Source organism: Poecilia latipinna, unplaced genomic scaffold (assembly GCF_001443285.1).
Source record: "Poecilia latipinna isolate Pla-1442-1.1 unplaced genomic scaffold, P_latipinna-1.0 Scaffold1654, whole genome shotgun sequence".
NCBI lineage: Eukaryota > Metazoa > Chordata > Actinopteri > Cyprinodontiformes > Poeciliidae > Poecilia > Poecilia latipinna.
Window position 1 is genome coordinate 129,921 of NW_015114270.1, and position 16,661 is coordinate 146,581.

General features: G+C 40.0%; 3 long non-coding RNA genes across 3 annotated transcripts; 1 reads left to right on the forward strand and 2 right to left on the reverse strand.

Moving 5' to 3' along the window:
• Nucleotides 1-5,133: 5,133 nt before the first annotated feature.
• Nucleotides 5,134-9,760, reverse strand: LOC106964305 (uncharacterized). Its single transcript, XR_001428380.1, has 3 exons — nucleotides 9,468-9,760; nucleotides 7,843-7,925; nucleotides 5,134-5,601 (listed from the first exon to the last, which is right to left on the reverse strand). It is a non-coding gene; the product is annotated as an uncharacterized LOC106964305 (long non-coding RNA).
• Nucleotides 9,761-9,888: 128 nt separating this feature from the next.
• On the forward strand, nucleotides 9,889-14,761 carry LOC106964304 (uncharacterized). The gene is made up of 3 exons (XR_001428379.1): nucleotides 9,889-10,282; nucleotides 10,547-10,585; nucleotides 14,531-14,761. It is a non-coding gene; the product is annotated as an uncharacterized LOC106964304 (long non-coding RNA).
• On the reverse strand, nucleotides 10,764-14,521 carry LOC106964306 (uncharacterized). Its single transcript, XR_001428381.1, has 2 exons — nucleotides 12,487-14,521; nucleotides 10,764-12,419 (listed from the first exon to the last, which is right to left on the reverse strand). It is a non-coding gene; the product is annotated as an uncharacterized LOC106964306 (long non-coding RNA).
• Nucleotides 14,762-16,661: the final 1,900 nt, after the last annotated feature.

Below are 16,661 nucleotides of genomic sequence, written 5' to 3' on the forward strand. Positions count from 1 at the left end.
TTCCTGAACGCGTTGCGTCATGGATGTTGTGTCTTCCTTTTGTTTGGGCTCATGCTGACCAGCAGAACCTTCTGGATCCGTCTCAGCTTTCGCTCCCGACCTTGGACTGATTTTAATGTTACAAAATGAAAACAATGAACAACAGATCACATATGATATTGTCACCTTTAAAAACCACTAGAAAACAATACAGATTAAATGTTTTGTTTAATTTTAAATTAAACAAAACAGTTTACATTTTTTTTTATTAAAAATTAAGTTAGCCACCTTTATTTTTTGAAGGATAACTTGGTATTAGCTTGACAGGTAAATCTCATCTCAACATGACAAGTTCACAATCACTACAGCCAGTTAGCTAACTATGTAGCTTACTGTTATATGTAAAGCTTTCTAGCTTATCTCCAACTGAATTAATAGTTTGATTTTCAACATGTTGACAACCAGCTAGCTTATATATTCAAAACTTGTCAGGTTCAGCATCACTGCTAAATCAAATGTTTGGGTTTTACTAGCTAGCTTAATTTAGGTTAGCTGTCACAAGATGTTTGCTCTCTGTCTTTGCTAGCTGAATACTTCCCAACATTAGTTCACTGTGAGCTAATAAATTTAAGCTAGCTAGCCAGGCAGAGAAATACCAACATGATTAGTTAGCAATCACTACAGCCAAGGCAGTAAGCTAAAGCTAGATCACTAATTAGCTGGTTAGCACAAACAACACAGCTTATTAGCAAATTATAAGCTTTTGGGCTAACTAGCTATTCTTTAACTAGTTGGATAGTTTGATTATTTGTGGTAAATATTTTTTGTTCTCACGTTCTGAGCCAGCTAACAACTTGGCTAAATAATTTCAAAACTTATCAGGTTCACGGTCTTGTTTCCAAGCCAAATCTAAATATTAATTTCTGTTAGCTTTCACAACAAGTTAGCTGGTTGGCTCCCTTAGCAGTTAAATAGATTATATTTGTATTTTGTTTTAACCTAACTTTAAAATAAATTTTCCTTATCATTATTGTTATATTGCTTTATTTAAATTAATTATACAGCACTTTGGCCAACATCTGATGTTTTTTTGTGCTATTTAAATAAATTGACAATAGCATTTAATACATCACTACATTATTTCAGAGGACTTGGTGAAATAAGAGGCTTAAGTTGGTTAGCTAAACCTTTTTGTTTTCCAACTAGCTGGCTAGCTAGCTAGTGATTTGTAGAGCTAACTTAGTTTCAATCTGATTTAAATCCCTGCAGTTTCTGCGCTAAGCTTAATATTTCTGAAGATGTCGAGCGATTTGACAAGCTAGCTCGTTTTGAACACATTATTATTATTTCAAATAAAAAACGGCATTTTTGTGCACATAAAATCTGATTGTAGTGAAACTGACAATAATAAAAAGTCTAAAGTATTTCAGTGAAAAATAAAAAAAGACCAGCCAGAGATTACTCTGCAATCTGTTCATTTACAGCTCGCACATATAGAAGCACAAACACGTTTTGATGAGTTGTTGGAAGCTAAGATTTCCAACAATGAGTGACCTTTTGTTTAAATATCAACAGGCAGATGGCGCTCCGCCGTGCGGCAGCCAAAACTCTGAGTCTGGGCTTTTACTGAGAGGAAGCAGCTAAAAATAAATCTGCTCAGCGACGGATCTAAAAAACCTGAAAACACTCAGAGCATCGAGGCAGAAACCTGCGACTCACCTGGAGGGCCACAGACCCTAGTGCACCTTCAGATCTAAAGATTTTATTTTCATAAAGAGGAAAATGCAAATTAATCAGCATGAATGTAGCAGGAAAATATGCAGATTTAGCAGCTAATTTTCTATCAGGTTGATGATTAAAAATTACAATTAACCTGCAGAACAACGAGATTTATTTAAACCATAAGGAATGTGAAAACAGTAAATTTATTATGGATGTCCAACGTGTGGCCCGGGGGCCATTTGTGGCCCTCTGGATCATTTTGTTTGGCCCCTCTGCCATAGTGGAAATTTTTACAGACCAAACAGAATCAGAATGTTTTCATCAGTTCTTCAGTATTTCTTTTTACACAATACTTTTTTACTCTGGAGTAAAGTTTCTGTATATTTGAAGTAACTTAGATGAATAAAAACAAACACACTGATAGTTTTTGTAGGGTTATAATGAAAGAAACAGATTTGGAAATATATTTTATATAAATTATTTTCATCTTGATCCTTAAAATACCAAAAGTTCACATAAGTTTGTATTTTAGTCCATCAGATGATGCTTTTAGTACAGATATGTTGAAGTAAATCTTCTTTTACTAGTTAATGTTTAGCTCAGTTTAATCTTCTGAAACACTGAATTGTGCCAAACATGCAACATGTTAGTAAATCATGAAAACTTGATGTTTGTAAATCTCTGGTGACTCTCAGTAAATCAGCTCCTGGTTCTGATCCAGTTCCTGACCTGCTAGTCGCCGCACTTTGTCCCGGCGGCCATCTTTTATTGCCGGCTGCAGCTCAGCGTTTCCTCTGAAGTGGTTCTGATCTTTTTATGTCGCTTCTGAGCCGCCGCAGCTCCAAATAAACACACTTCACTCAGGAACCACAAAGGCCCAAACCAAACCCAACGCCGCTGCCTCCGTTTCAGGAGGATTCAGCATCAACCGCTGCTTTTCCTCCCAGAATGCCTTGCAGCGGCGTTCGCCTCTCTTCCTGCTTTGTGTTTGCTGACTCAGCAGCGTCACTTTAAGCCTCCACACACATGATGACACACACTTTGACACACACGATGACACACATGATGACACACACTTTGACACACACATGACAACACACACTTCGACACATGGCATTGCGTTAGCTAGTCGTTGCGTTAGCTAGGGGTGGGGTTAGCTCGGCATTGCGTTAGCTCGGCGTTGCGCTAGCTGAGTGTTGCGTTAGCTCGGCGTTGCGTTAGCTCGGCCTTGCATTAGCTCAGTGTTGCGTTAGCTCGGCGTTGCGTTAGCTCAGCCTTGCGTTAGCTCAGTGTTGAGTTAGCTCGGCGTTGCGTTAGCTCAGTGGCGCTCAGACGCTCCTCCATCAGCAGAAGCGCCGTCTGAATCCATAAATCAGCTGCTTGTGAAAATAAACACGTTTTGTTTTGTTGTTGGTATTTTTAGGAAGTTTTTGGGGCTTGTCCTGATTCTGGTGTATGGAAGCCTTTCAGTGCCAGATTAATGGCTAAAATGATCTTGTTTAAATTTGAACCAAATGAATAATAAAAATCATTTTTCATTCATTTTGAGCTGCTTTATGTGTCTTTAACGAGCCGTAATTTTACATTTAAAAGAAAAACCTTTTACATCTGAGCAAGATATTAAACTCATCTAGTTAAATGAGTTTCTCATTAAAAAGAGAAAATTCTCGTTATTTTCTCTTGTTAATGAGAAACTTTCTTGTCTCGTTACGAGGAATTTTTCTCACTTTAATTAAATGTTCTTGTTTTAATGAGAAACATTTTATATATCGTTATAACAAGTTATTTTTTATAGTTTCTCATTATAATGAGCCATTTTAATGAGAAAGTTCTCATTGTAACTTGTTTTGAGTCTCATTAAATGAAAGTTTTCTCGTTTTAATGACAAACTTTATTACAAGATTAAAAAAACTCGTCTCATTAACAGGTTCCTCATTTTAATAAAGTTTCTCATTTTCACATGATTTGCATCTCGTTATAAAACGATTCTGCTCTTGAATCTATTTCCAAGGTCTGCCAGTAAGACACCTAATTAAATATTCATGAAGAAAGAACAACATAGTTTAATAACATGAATCATGAATTTACTGTAGAAATGTAAAAATGTAAGAGTATGGTTTTTTTCTCTGTAATGTTTTCTGGATAAATGTGAGCGTTGTTTGGAGAGTTTCACAGAAACTGACCTGAACTTCACCTCAGCTCCCTCCTTCAAACTCCGTCACCTTCTGGCGAACACATTTACAGTAAATACAAACTGGAGACACCTGTGTAAACCGCTGCCTGCCGCCATCTGCCTGCTTCTGCTGTCAGAAAAAAACAAAGAACGCCGAGACGCCCAGAGAGGCGCAGAGGACGAAACTCCTGCTGGAGAGAAGCTCAGCGGCTTTAGCTGCTAGTCATCGTCACGTTCACCTGAGTGGACAGGTGGAGGTTCAGCTAGCTGCATGCTAACACACCAGCCTCAAAGAGGACAAAATAATGTAATGAAATAACCATCTTTAAAGTACATTTTTACAGCAATAAAGCAGAATATTTTCTACACAAAACGTTTAAACTCAGATTGCAGTAAAACTTTTAATAATGTAGAAATTTGGTATAAAAGTGAGAAAACATGAACCTACCTTTACATTTTCAGGTAAACATCAGTTTATAGTAGTGTATTAGTTTAGCTTAGCTTCCCTTAGCTATCTTAGCTCCCTTAGTTAGCTAATCATAGTTAGCCTCATCTTGTTTTATGTAATTTAAAATTACTTTAGCTCAGCTATTTGTAGTTTGTCTTAACTTATTTAAATGTTTTTTACTTTAGCGAATCATTCATAGCTCATTCTAGTTAAGCTAACCAAACCTTAGCTTAGCTAGTTATAGTTTGCCTTATCATATTTAAGCTATTTAACTTAAGCTAGTCATCATTAGTCTTATAGCTTTTCTAGATTTAGCATGAGGCTAACCAGCTTAGCTAATCATAGTTTGTCTTATTTGTTTCATTTAAATTTAGCATACCTTAGCTTGTTTGCCATAGTTTGTCTCAACTTATTTAAACGTATCATAATTAGCTCATTCTGTTTACACAAAGCATACATTACCTTAGCTAGTTATAGTTTGTCTTATCATAAATAGCTTCTGTAGGTTTAGCATACCTTAGTTTAGCTAATCATGGTTAATATTATATATCTCAGCCTATCTCAGTTTATTTTATTATGTATTATATTTAAATTAAGTACATTTTAGCCTAGCTAGTGTGTCTAAAGCTTTAAATGTTTTTATTATTTTCAAATTAAATCCAGAACTAACAGGGAAGTCTTAAAATGGCGCCTTCAGTGTTTTATTGATGTTTGGTTGGTTTGTCTAAAGTTTGTTTCAAGTTTTCTGCAAACAGAAAACCTCTAAGACGTTCCACCTTTGGCTTTTCTGGTTGATATAACAGCAGAGTAAAGGAAATGAACAGTTTAATCCATTAACGTCACATTTGAGAATCAAACATTGACAACAAAAGTCTTGCTGTTTAGCTGCAGCTAATAGCCGTTAGCCGTTAGCTGTTAGCTGTGTGGCATCCAGTTCTCCCTCCTCACTTCCCACCATTCCCCACAGCTGGACGATTACACAGGTGTTTGGCAAAAACACGCTGTTTGGACCACAGAGGGGATGTGTGTGTGTGTGTGTGTGTGTGTGTGTGTGTGTGTGTGTGTGTTTGCTTGCACAGCTTTCCTGCAGGGCCTTTGTGTTTAAATGTGTGTGTTTTTATTAGCACTGATTCAGAGCAGGAAGAAAGCTGGTCTGAATCGGGGCTGAAAACTTTCACCACACTTTCTGAGTTTCCAGCTACGTCTCAGTTGTGGTCATGCTTGTAATGCTTTTCAAAACAAATCAGCGTGGTCCGGGTTCCTGCGCCGTCTAGATGGTCTGGAAAAAGAAAATGAGACTTTAGAAATCTCTAAACGTTGTCCTGACCTGGATTATTTTAGCCTATTTGTTATTTAGCTTCTCATCACCTTTTAAATTAGCTCATTAGTTTAGCCTAAAGTTGACTTATCTTGTTTTTAAAATTTTCCTTTCCACATTAAATTATTAAAAGGTTTTCTTCTCAAATTGTTTAAAAATGTTTGTTTTTCATTTTGGAGGCAGAAAATGCTACCAAAACATAAATGAACACGTGTTGTAAAAAAGGCCTCAACATAGCGAGTTAGCTAACGCTAGCACCCAGAATGTCTCTGAATGTATTTGGTTAATTTGTTCCCAAAGATTAAAATGATAAAACATTGCCAAGCTGTTTATGTATTAATACTGTTCAAAATATGCAGAATGATTATATTTTCAAGCCGCTAACAGTTAGCCCACAGTGCTAACATTAGCTGAAAGCACAATGCTACTGCTAGAAAAACAATAGCTAGGATGTCACATCAACAAACCAGTTCACAGTTTTAAATCATATAAACTTTTATTTTTAATTAAAATATGATCATAAATCAGTTTCTCTTTATTTCATTTAATATTCTGGGTGATTTTCTGAAATGTGGCTAGAATGATACAAACATGAAACTTTACACAAATGTTTTTCAAAGGATTCCTGAAAACTGTAAATGCAAAGAGAAACAAATCATAGATTATATTGACTACCCTAGTCTATTTAACTTTAGTTTATTACACATTTTACTGAAATTATTTAAATTAAACATATTTCAGCTTAGCTAGTCATAGTTGGTCTAATTGTGATTTTTTTTTTTTGACTAAATCGTATTTTGGCAAGAAAGATTATTTTAGGAAGGTTATGATGTTCATTAACTGTTTAGTTACTTTGTAGCGGAAGTTGTTTCTATTTTAAAAGTGGAACTTGTTCGTTTTGTTGCTGTTTGATCAATTTTGTGCTTTCCCGCTACGTTTGCTAACGTCCTGTGGGCTAAGCCCCCCCGGTCCATAAAACCTAGAGACGCCCCTGGACGTAATGGTTCAAAAATGCAAGAGGAGTAGAGAAAGCTGAACAGATTGAAAAAATGAGACAAACGGGAGCAACAGGAGGAGCTAAATTCAACATTTCTGCATTTAGACGACAAAATCAATCAAAACAAAAATATAATTTAGGCTTAAAAAGTGGATTTAAAGCCGACAAACGAGGGATTACATTTATTCTTCCTGAACAACATGAAGAGAAACGTGAAAACAAGAAAATACTTTTCTACACTTCTCTTAAAGTTTCTCTGTTTCAAACATTTTTTAATTTCATAAGGCTGGAAACAAATCGTCTTAATTTTCTCAGAGTTGAAGTTTGGGCGTCTGAGCGGAAACGGACCGGCTCGACGTCACGCCAGGTGAATCTTTTACTTCTGAATCTGGTTGTTGTTTGACCCGCAGACAGAGATACGGTGTCAGGCTGTGACTGTTCGTTCTGCTGCGACTCAAGGATGAAACTCAGACTAAACTGTTGCTCTAAATGTTCTTCCCTCCTTTCACGCACTGATAAAACCAGTTTATTCTGCTGTTCAGACACGATGAAAATACAAAACACACCTGCAAAAAACACAGGAAATCCAACAAATTAAACATTTAAATCAGCAGGAGTTTCTTTTTCAGGTTTTTATGATCATTAAAATACCATCTGCAGTTTTTAAACCTTTAGCTGACATTTGTGTTTTTGTTTTTTCACTTTTTGTTTGAAATAAACATAATCTCCAGAATTAATCAATTTATAGTTTATTTGATGGGATTATCTTTCAGAAAACAGAAAATATTAATACTTACTAGGTCCATTTACCTTCTAATATTTCTCTAATACTGTAATAGTATAATATGAAAATAGATTCATAATAATACAAAAATGAAGCCGATTATGAGAATGAAATCAATGTACAAAAATTGTTGTAAAAATATGAGAATAGTTATAATATTTTAACAATAAACTTGTACAAATATAAAGTTGAAATAGTATAAATAAAGTCAGTATTTCAATGATAAATCTGTAATTTTAAGATTTCATTTTCTTATCCCTAATATTTCCTAAAATTTAAAGATGGTGCACTTCATTTTTACCATGTGCGTAGTTCCGTATAACTTCTGCATATTTTATTATTATTACCCATGTGTCGCTACCAGCTAGCTGGCTAACCCCAGTAGCTCCAGCTTGACTTTCAGACATTCAGACCAACAAACCTCCTTCATGCTGCGACTTCCAAGCTGAGGAACATGGCGGTGGCAGCATCATGCTGTGGGTCAGAGTTGATGGGAAGAAAAACCTGACGTAGAAGCAAAGATATTATGGGATGATTTAGATCAGGGGTGTCCAAAGAGAGGCCCGTGGGCCGTTTGTGGCCCTTAAAATTATGAAAATAAAGTTATAAAAGGACGAGAATAAAATTGACAATATTTGAGAATAAAGTCATAAAATTTAAAACAAATTCATGAGAAATAAATTTTAAATATTATGAAAATAAAGTTGTACAAGAAAAAACTCATAATATTACTACAATAAAATCAGAAAATTGAGAATAAAACTCCAATAATGAGAAAAAAGTCATGAAATAAAACGGCTTTATGAGAAAGTTTGAATGAAAATTTAAAGTTATTTACTGTATAATTTCTAAGGTTTTAAAAAATTATTTTATGTTTATAATTTGTTTTGAGCTACATTCATAAAACTTGAATATTTGCAGCAGGAAATCTCTGAACATGAAATGTTCTGGGTTTGTGAAGCCAACATGCAGTACTCCAGTCTCCCACCAGGGGGCGGATGATGACAATCTGATCTGATGAAATGATTTTAGAGCAAAGCAAAGATTTACATTTAGATTAAAACCAGAACTTCAGACACTCATTCATAATCCTCTGAAAGCTGAAGTTATTCTAGTTGTTTGTGTTTTTCTACCACAGTTTTTCCTTCCACCTAACCTTCCACCATTATGAACTGAGAGCTTCTTCAGAAATGAGGCTCCATTTCTTGTCCTGCTACATCATTATGTATTTTTTGCTTTGTAACTGAATCACTTCAATAAATGAACTATTTGTGGATAATTATTTAATTTCCCTGTTTTGCACTTTTTTCTTCCACTTAACTTTCTACTAATATATGCAGCCAGCTCAACCTCAAACCCCAAAAGGTTGTTGTGGTTCATGAATCCATAAAATTAAATTTACTTTTATAATTTTTGTACTTCTTGCAACTAAATCACATAAATTAATAAGTTTGTTCTCCATTTTTGTAAATTTTTCTCCCTAATTTTTCCTTCCACTGAACTTTCCACTGATATATGCTTGAATGCGTCCAGCTTCTTCAGCCGTTACATTTTTATGGTTCAACATTCCTGAAGGATGTCGATTAGTTTTTTGGTTTCCATTCTTAATAAGCCACAATCATCAAAACAAAAATATAAAGTAAATAAAGTATTTTTATAATTTATTGCACTTTTTGTTTTAATTTTTGAGACTAAACCAGTAAAATAAATGAAATATTTTTGCACAGGTTTGTTGTTTTCGCTGTTTTGCACATTTTTCCTCACACGTTTTTTCCTTCCACTAAACTTTCCATTGAACAAATCCAAGCGGCTTCTTCAGCAATGACCTTTTTGTAGCTCTCCCTCCCATAACAGGATATTTCTTCTTTAAAAACACATTCATGTTCTTGTTTTCTGGATGTTTTTGTTGTCTTGTGAGGAAAGTTTTCGCTGAAATGAACGCGATTACAGAACAACTCTAAAGATGTCCCCCTGCGTGGACTGCGTGGGGTTTCTGATGGGAATTAATGGAATAAATGCGGGTTTGGGTGATTCGTGGAGACGCACCTGTGTTTGTTTCCTAATGATCGCGGATGAAAGCAGCCAATCACCGCATCAAACCGCCAGTCAATCAAAGCGTCTCGTCTATTTTCTGCTTCTTCCAGCTTTAGTTGTGCGCTCAGAGTTTCTGCTCGCTCCTGCAGCCGCAGCAGCTGTGAGCTAGGTGGCCGCACTCCCGCATTTATCACGCAGCCAGCCACGCATCCAGGCAGGCAGCGCTGCGCATGGGCTCCGTCCTGCGCACCGGGGGATCTCCAGCAGCCGCAGCCGACAGGAGCGCACTGCCAGCCGGCTTGGGAGCAGCGCGCATCCCGCCTGGACTCTCCCTCTGAAACACTCCGCTTTTTCCTTTTCTTTTCTTTTCTTTTTTTTTTTTTTGCGGCTGGAAAAGAAGAGCGAGTGAGTGCGGAGTGAGGGGGGGAAACACGCGAAAACACTCCCCTCTTCTCTTCTTTTTATTTCCTGTCAGTTTGTTTTATTTCCTGCTGCCAGAAACCAGGAACCGGGACTGAAGCGAGCCGCAGCTCGGGGGATGAAGCCGAACTAGCCCCGCTGGTCGCGGCTCCGCGCTCGTTTTTCTGGATTTATTCCGCTGTGGAGGAAAAAAAAACGCAAAAGAAGCGACCCGGTGCGCACAGAACCCCTCTACTCTTCCTCTTCCTCTTCCTCTCCTCTTCCCCCCTCCTGTCTCCTCTCCATCTCTCTGTCCGTCTGCTGTGTCCATGTTTGTAGGTGATTTAGCTAAAATGCACCATCATCAGCAGCGGATGGCCGCGTTGGGGACGGACAAGGAGCTGAGCGACCTGCTGGATTTCAGCGCGGTAAGAGACGCGCCTCTCCGGCCGCCGGCAGCCGCGGCTCGGCGCCGCTGCGGAGCTCCGACTGCTGCTGCTGCTTTTAACTCACTTTAACTTCTGAGTAACTTCTCTTACAGAAACAAACTCTGTGCATATATTGTTGTTTGAATTTGATTTTCTGCCTGTGTGTGTGTGTGTGTGTGTGTGTGTGTGTGTGTGTGTGTGTGTGTGTGTGTGTGTGTGTTCAGACAATTGTGATGCTGCATCAGTAATTTTGTTGTCTTGTAGATGCCAAACAGCGATTTGAAAATGTTCCCAACATCCATGGTAGTATATCTCATTTTAAGTCTTTTTCTTTCTCCCTGTTCATGTGTCGCCTGATGATTTTTTCTGATTTTTACTTAGTTTCTGCAGCAGGATAGAAATGCTCGATGCTGGATTTGCAAAATGCATGACATAAAAAAGAGAGCAGGATTTTATCTCCAAACTTTATTTTAATTTCTTCCTCTCTGTTTGTGATGAGCAGCTTGTGTTTTGAACTTGACGGACAGGAAATCGAGTCTCTGCCATGTTTTTTTTTTTTTTTTTTTTTGCGCCTCTCCCCCTCTGGGAGCAACTTTTGTGAGGAGGAGGGAAAAGAGAAACTGAAACACCCTGAAATGCGCCGCAGCTCGCAGGAAAAAGCTCAGATTATGAAGCGTCCGGATGCAAATCGGAAATGAAAAGCAATTTAAGCGATTTAATGAAAATGTTGCAAATTACACCTTTAACATAGAATGAGGCCTGCAGGAAAATATGTAGAGAAATGTCCACAAATTATTTTATATTTTTTACAATTAACCACAAATTGACCAATTCTTAAAAACCCTGAACAAATGAAAGAGTTTTTTAATATTAAAGAGTTAAAACCTAAATGTTCTTGTTGTTTGCAGCAGGTCCCAATAAATCGGCTAATAAAAGTCTAATAAAATCCCTGCCAGCTCTTAAAGCTGCACTGTAATCTAAATATCACCATTTATTTCTCTAATTCTCCCACTTTTTCCTTTTATCCTTCCAGTTATCCTCATATTTCTACAACATCCTCCTGCATCTCAAACCCATCAGATTAATGACAAACTTTGTATCTAATGTGAATTTGAGTTTTTCTGGTGGCGTAGTTTTTATGTTTCGTGTTTTTGTTGAATTGGAAGCAGCATCCTTCGTCAGCGCGTTGAAACAAAGGAGGGCAGCAGCAGAGCCTCCTCTCTCTAATTTATGCGATTATCTTCCTTCATGGCGCCTCACAGCCGTTTATCGATGCTGATAATCCAGATTAGATCTTTTCATCCCGACCAGAAAAACGACTAAAACTGTCGCGTTCCCGCGTTTCTCCTGAAAATCGTGGCGTTTTCTGCCAGGGTGAGGCGCCTCTGATTGGCCGAGGAGCCGCCGCTTTAACTCGGCTTGTGTTTCTGCTGTACGTGTCTAGAGCAGGTGGTGGCTAGGTGTGATGGTTTTCTGCAACGTTTCAGTCTGAATGGATCGCTTCACTCCAGAATAAACCGGCACGTTCGTCCAAAGTGACCCTGAAAGGAGTTTCTCTCCTCCTGTGTGTTTGTCTTCTATGATGACTGGGCGTTCATCGAAACGAGTCAGAGAGTCGAGTCTGTCCTGAAACACCTGAGTGAATTATTTCACAGGGTGACTCTGCTGTCGGACCAGAGACTCGGCTCGCGGGACGGACGACCTGCTTCATGGTTTGTTTTAAAGTCTTCAGACAGACAAACATTCAGACTCGACCTTGATGTGGAAATCCTTGATTTTGAGACGATTTGTTCCCAAACTTTCCAGATTCCAACCAACAAACTCGAGACAATCCCAACTTTCTGACCTCTTAGATTTTAGACAAAATGAACTGATTGAACTCTGTGGACTTTGGCTAGTTGACCTGATAGTAAAAGCTAAACGGGTTTCCTGACTTTACCTTGAATTTAACTCTGAATAAAGAGACTTGAAGGTGTGAGACAAGTCTTAACCCTCATAGCCTGACAGGTTCCTGACTCGGGAATCGTAACTTGTATAAATCAGACTTCATGTTGAATTTGGAGGTTTGTCATCGTGGACAAACCAGTCGCTCTATTAGTGTCATCATGTCTTTGATTTGTTGGACCCGACCTTTGACCTGACTAAATTTAGGAGTTGGGACCTGACTGGATCATTTTGGGGACCTGACCGGATCATTTTGGGACCTGACTGGATCATTTTGGGACCTGACTGGATCATTTTGGGGACCTGACTGGATCATTTTGGGACCTGACTGGATCATTTTGGGGACATGATTGGATCATTTTGGGGACCTGACCGGATCATTTTGGGGACCTGACTAGATCATTTTGGGACCTGACTGGATCATTTTAGGGACCTGACTGGATCATTTTGGGACCTGACTACTTCTGACTTGGTGTCAGTTTTGCAGACTTGACTGAGAGGAAACTGTCTTGATTAAGAACGTGTGTCTGCATTAATCAGTCGTGGCGTTGCTCTGTCCAGGCAGAGATTCGGATCTTCAGTCTTGGTTTCACCGTACCTTTGGACTTGTTGGACCGGACTTGGAACTTGACTCAGTTGGGATTTGACTCTGGATCCATTAGTCTTGAGGTGAACTCAGCTGATCCTGCCTTATTTATACGTGATCTTTGCTTTGGGTTTACTCACCATGCCGTCGGTCTCTTTGGACAGGACTTGGACTTGGGGCAGGATTGGCCCCAGGTTGTCCCTGTTGGTCTTTATTTGGGACTGACTATGTGAGGCCTGACCTGAATGTTGCTCATCTTGACTTAAGACGTGAATCTGGATGACCTGGCATTGATGTACATGAAGTTTTAGGTCAGAAACTAAATGCTGGTCGTGTTGTGAGTCTCTGTCGTCTGGTTGGGGACGTTGGACGTTGCCTGTGTCCCGGTCTTGTCTCTAGACTTTCTAACCAGATCTTGACATCGTCTGGGTTTAAACCTCATTGACTTGTTGAACTGCTGTACCTTGTCTTGGACTCACTCCCTGTATTTACAGCCATGTTGGACTAGACCGCTCTAACCACGATGCAGCTAATGTTGACTAAGCATTTCATTCCAGATAAGATCAGGATTTTGGTCTTACGGAGTGGAAATCCAGTTTTAGGGCCGGAGATTCACATGCTAGTCTTGGTTTGGTTTGTCAGTCTGCTGCTGTGACTTACTGATAACTTCATGCTTGTTGGACCTGGAAGCTACCTTCCTTTAGCGAGGATTGGACTCTGGACACGTTGTCTTTGTCTTGACATGTCTTGTTCTCCACCATGGACTTGTCAACCATAACTGTGGACTCATTGAACCAAGTCTGAGGTCTAAATGGTTTGACTCTGGATGAATCGCTCTTGGTGTTGGACTGAGTTGTAGTTTTTGTGCCCTGGACCTTCCTGTTAGGACTTTAATTTATCGGACCGTATCTTGAGCTAACCTCAGTTTCAGACTCGCAGGACGGGACGGGTCCAACAGAGTCTGTCTCGTTGGATCTGTTGCTGGTCTTGACTAAGGATCAGGCCGACGTCTTGATATTAGACTTGCTCTTGGAGCTGCTTGTTGTGGCTTTGATTGCTCCAGATGTTGGCTGTGATGCAGAAGTTGCCAATCTTTAGTGAATTATGGACTTAAACTGTTGTTGGACCCTCTGGTTAGTCTTGAGTTGAGATTTCTGATGTTTGACTTCTTAAACATTACCTGTTTCACATGCCCACAGCATGTTTGGACTTACTTAGCCAGAATCAAGACCAAGTTCAAGACTTTGACCCTCTTGGTGTAAGATTTTACTCACAGTCGGTGTTGGACCCTCAAATTGAGATTTGATGATTTGTTAGATCTCCTGCCTCAGATTTACTTGTTATAACTTTTGTGTTAGACTGAGAGCCGATCCTAGACTTTAACTGAGCCTTTCTGACTTGATGTTTAATGACGATGTGAAACGTCCCTGTGACATGCAGACTAAGGTTTATAAAACTAACCCCAATCATGCATTAATCAGGGCTTTAAGTGCTGCTTGATGATCAAACCCAGTCCAAGTCATTATATGAAGACAAACTATTTAAAACATGTAGCTAATCTGAGAAAAGGCAGCAGATGAGCTGCGTCCAGCTGCAGACGTGAGGTTTTGGAGTGAAGCGCTTCATGCCACAGTGCAGTGCTGTAACTGTAGAGATGTTTCTTGCTGTTTGCAGCGTCGGTGCTCTCAGAGGTAATCTGCTCTGTGTTTGTCTTGTAGATGTTTTCCCCTCCTGTTAGCAGTGGAAAGAACGGACCCACCTCCCTGGGGAGCGGACATTTCTCCGGCTCAAGTACGTCACCGTCTCCCCTTCCTCTCTCCTTCTACTTCCTCTTGATCCTTTCTTTTTCCTCAGTCCTCCCTCTTTCCCTACACCTGCTCGCTGATGGCTGTTTGAATATTCCTGCAATGTTTGGGTTTTCTTCTGGAGCATCGCTGGGCGTCATGTTCTCTGAGCTGCTTGGTTGACATGTCTTTGTTGGACAGAGTGACTTTTAAAACTTAGTTTTTGACTTGAGGATTGTGTTGTTTTTGCTCAAACTGCCTTTGCAGCACATTTTCAGTGACGTTTCCGAGGCTGACCAAAACCCCACGGTGTTTATATTGTCTTTTATTTTCGCTGTGATGCATCAACGTTGTTGCTCATGTTGGCTCCTGATGGAGACTTCCTGTTTTTCTGATTTGCTGCTCTTATCCTTTCCTGCCGGTGACGTTGCTGAGATCGGTACATAACCCTGGTGATTACATGCATTGTTTGGGTTCAGAAGCAGAGGATCAAGCTGTGGGTTTTCAACATGCAGTTCCTTATATCGCAGCTCATTTTATTCTCCTGTTGCCACTTCTTGTTGGTGCTGCTTGTTTTTATTAAGCTCTTGTTGTGAATGTTTGTGTGCTGATGGTTTTAAGGTCTGAAGCTGGAAAACGTGACAGAAGAATCCATGAAACGCAGTTCGGTTGGTTTGTTGTTGGTCCGACTGTGTCGAGGAGCCGATGGCGTTAAGGGAAGAAAACCTGAACTTTGGGGATTATTTGAAGATAAACTGATTTATAAAATCCACACTATGCCAGCTTCCTGTTACCATCTATGGACTCTATTTGTGGGACGGCATCCAGTCGGCTTTTAGGCTAATTTCACACAACAGGCTAATGAGACAAAAATACGACTTTTTCACGGCCCGGTTCTGATCTTTTCACCCCCAAAAAATCCAGTTTGAAGCAGTTCCAAACTGGAACTGAATCGTATCTGAAAGATTTTAAAGATTGAAAGTCTGGTGTTGATTTTGTAATCGATGGGTAGAGGCGGCGGCCATGATGACTGCCGTAAACAGAGCGCTGCTGCTGGGCGACGTCAGCGGGAAGCTTTGGGGTCGTAAACCGTTCACACAGAAATCTGTATGAACTGATTCCTGTGTGAACTGATTCATGTATGAACTGTTCACGATTAGTAGCAGGAAACAGTTTATCATCAAGATCTGCCGTGGGACCCATACAGCTAATGGAGTTAGCGTTAGCTAAGGTGTTAGCTGTGTTTGACGCTCGTTTTGCTTGTTACTGAACATGATTAGCTTTCCAGATGAACACAGCCCGTATCATTACCCCTCCACCACCGAGCTTTACAGAGGATATGAAATATTTGTCATGACTACAGAGTTAAAGGCATCAAATTAGACTCCAGTTTAGCTGGATTTCAGAAATCTTTGAATTCTTCCTCTGCTGCCCGTCAGTCCATCTCCACACTTCCTGTTCTAAAGTCCCATCAGCAGCGAATCGGGTCGTTTTGTTGGCGCTCTGCCTCCAAGCGAAGCTCGGAAGCCATTTTGTTTCTTGGCTGAGAAGCAGAGGGACGGCGAGGTGTCGCCTTTGTTTACCGCGCCGATGTGCCTGGTTGTTGTTTTCGGAGAGGTTGTCTGCTCCCACGCCGTGAATGCAGATCGGAGGGAGGACGACAAATTTACGGATTTGGCAGCTCGCTCGCCCCTCTCTCTCTCTCTCGGTTCTGTTGGGCCCGAGGTTCTCTAACTCATAACCGGAATGTTCCTTTTATTTTGATTCACATAGTTGTATCACACAAACACACGTGCACCGCTCTCCTTGGACGAATCACGCCCAGGTTCACACACACACACACACACACACACACACGCGCGCGCGCGCGCGGCCTGCCACCCCCGCTGTGGCTTTCTCCAGGCCTCGGCATTTTGATGAGCCGGCTGCTGTTTGTGAATGCAGCTAATTAGAGCCCTACAGGCTTACACAACCACCAGGCTGAGGTTCCCAACCGCCGGGGCGCGGCCTGAGGCTGGGACGGGCCCCGAGCAAACGGGGTCCTTCACACGTTCCTGAATTAACT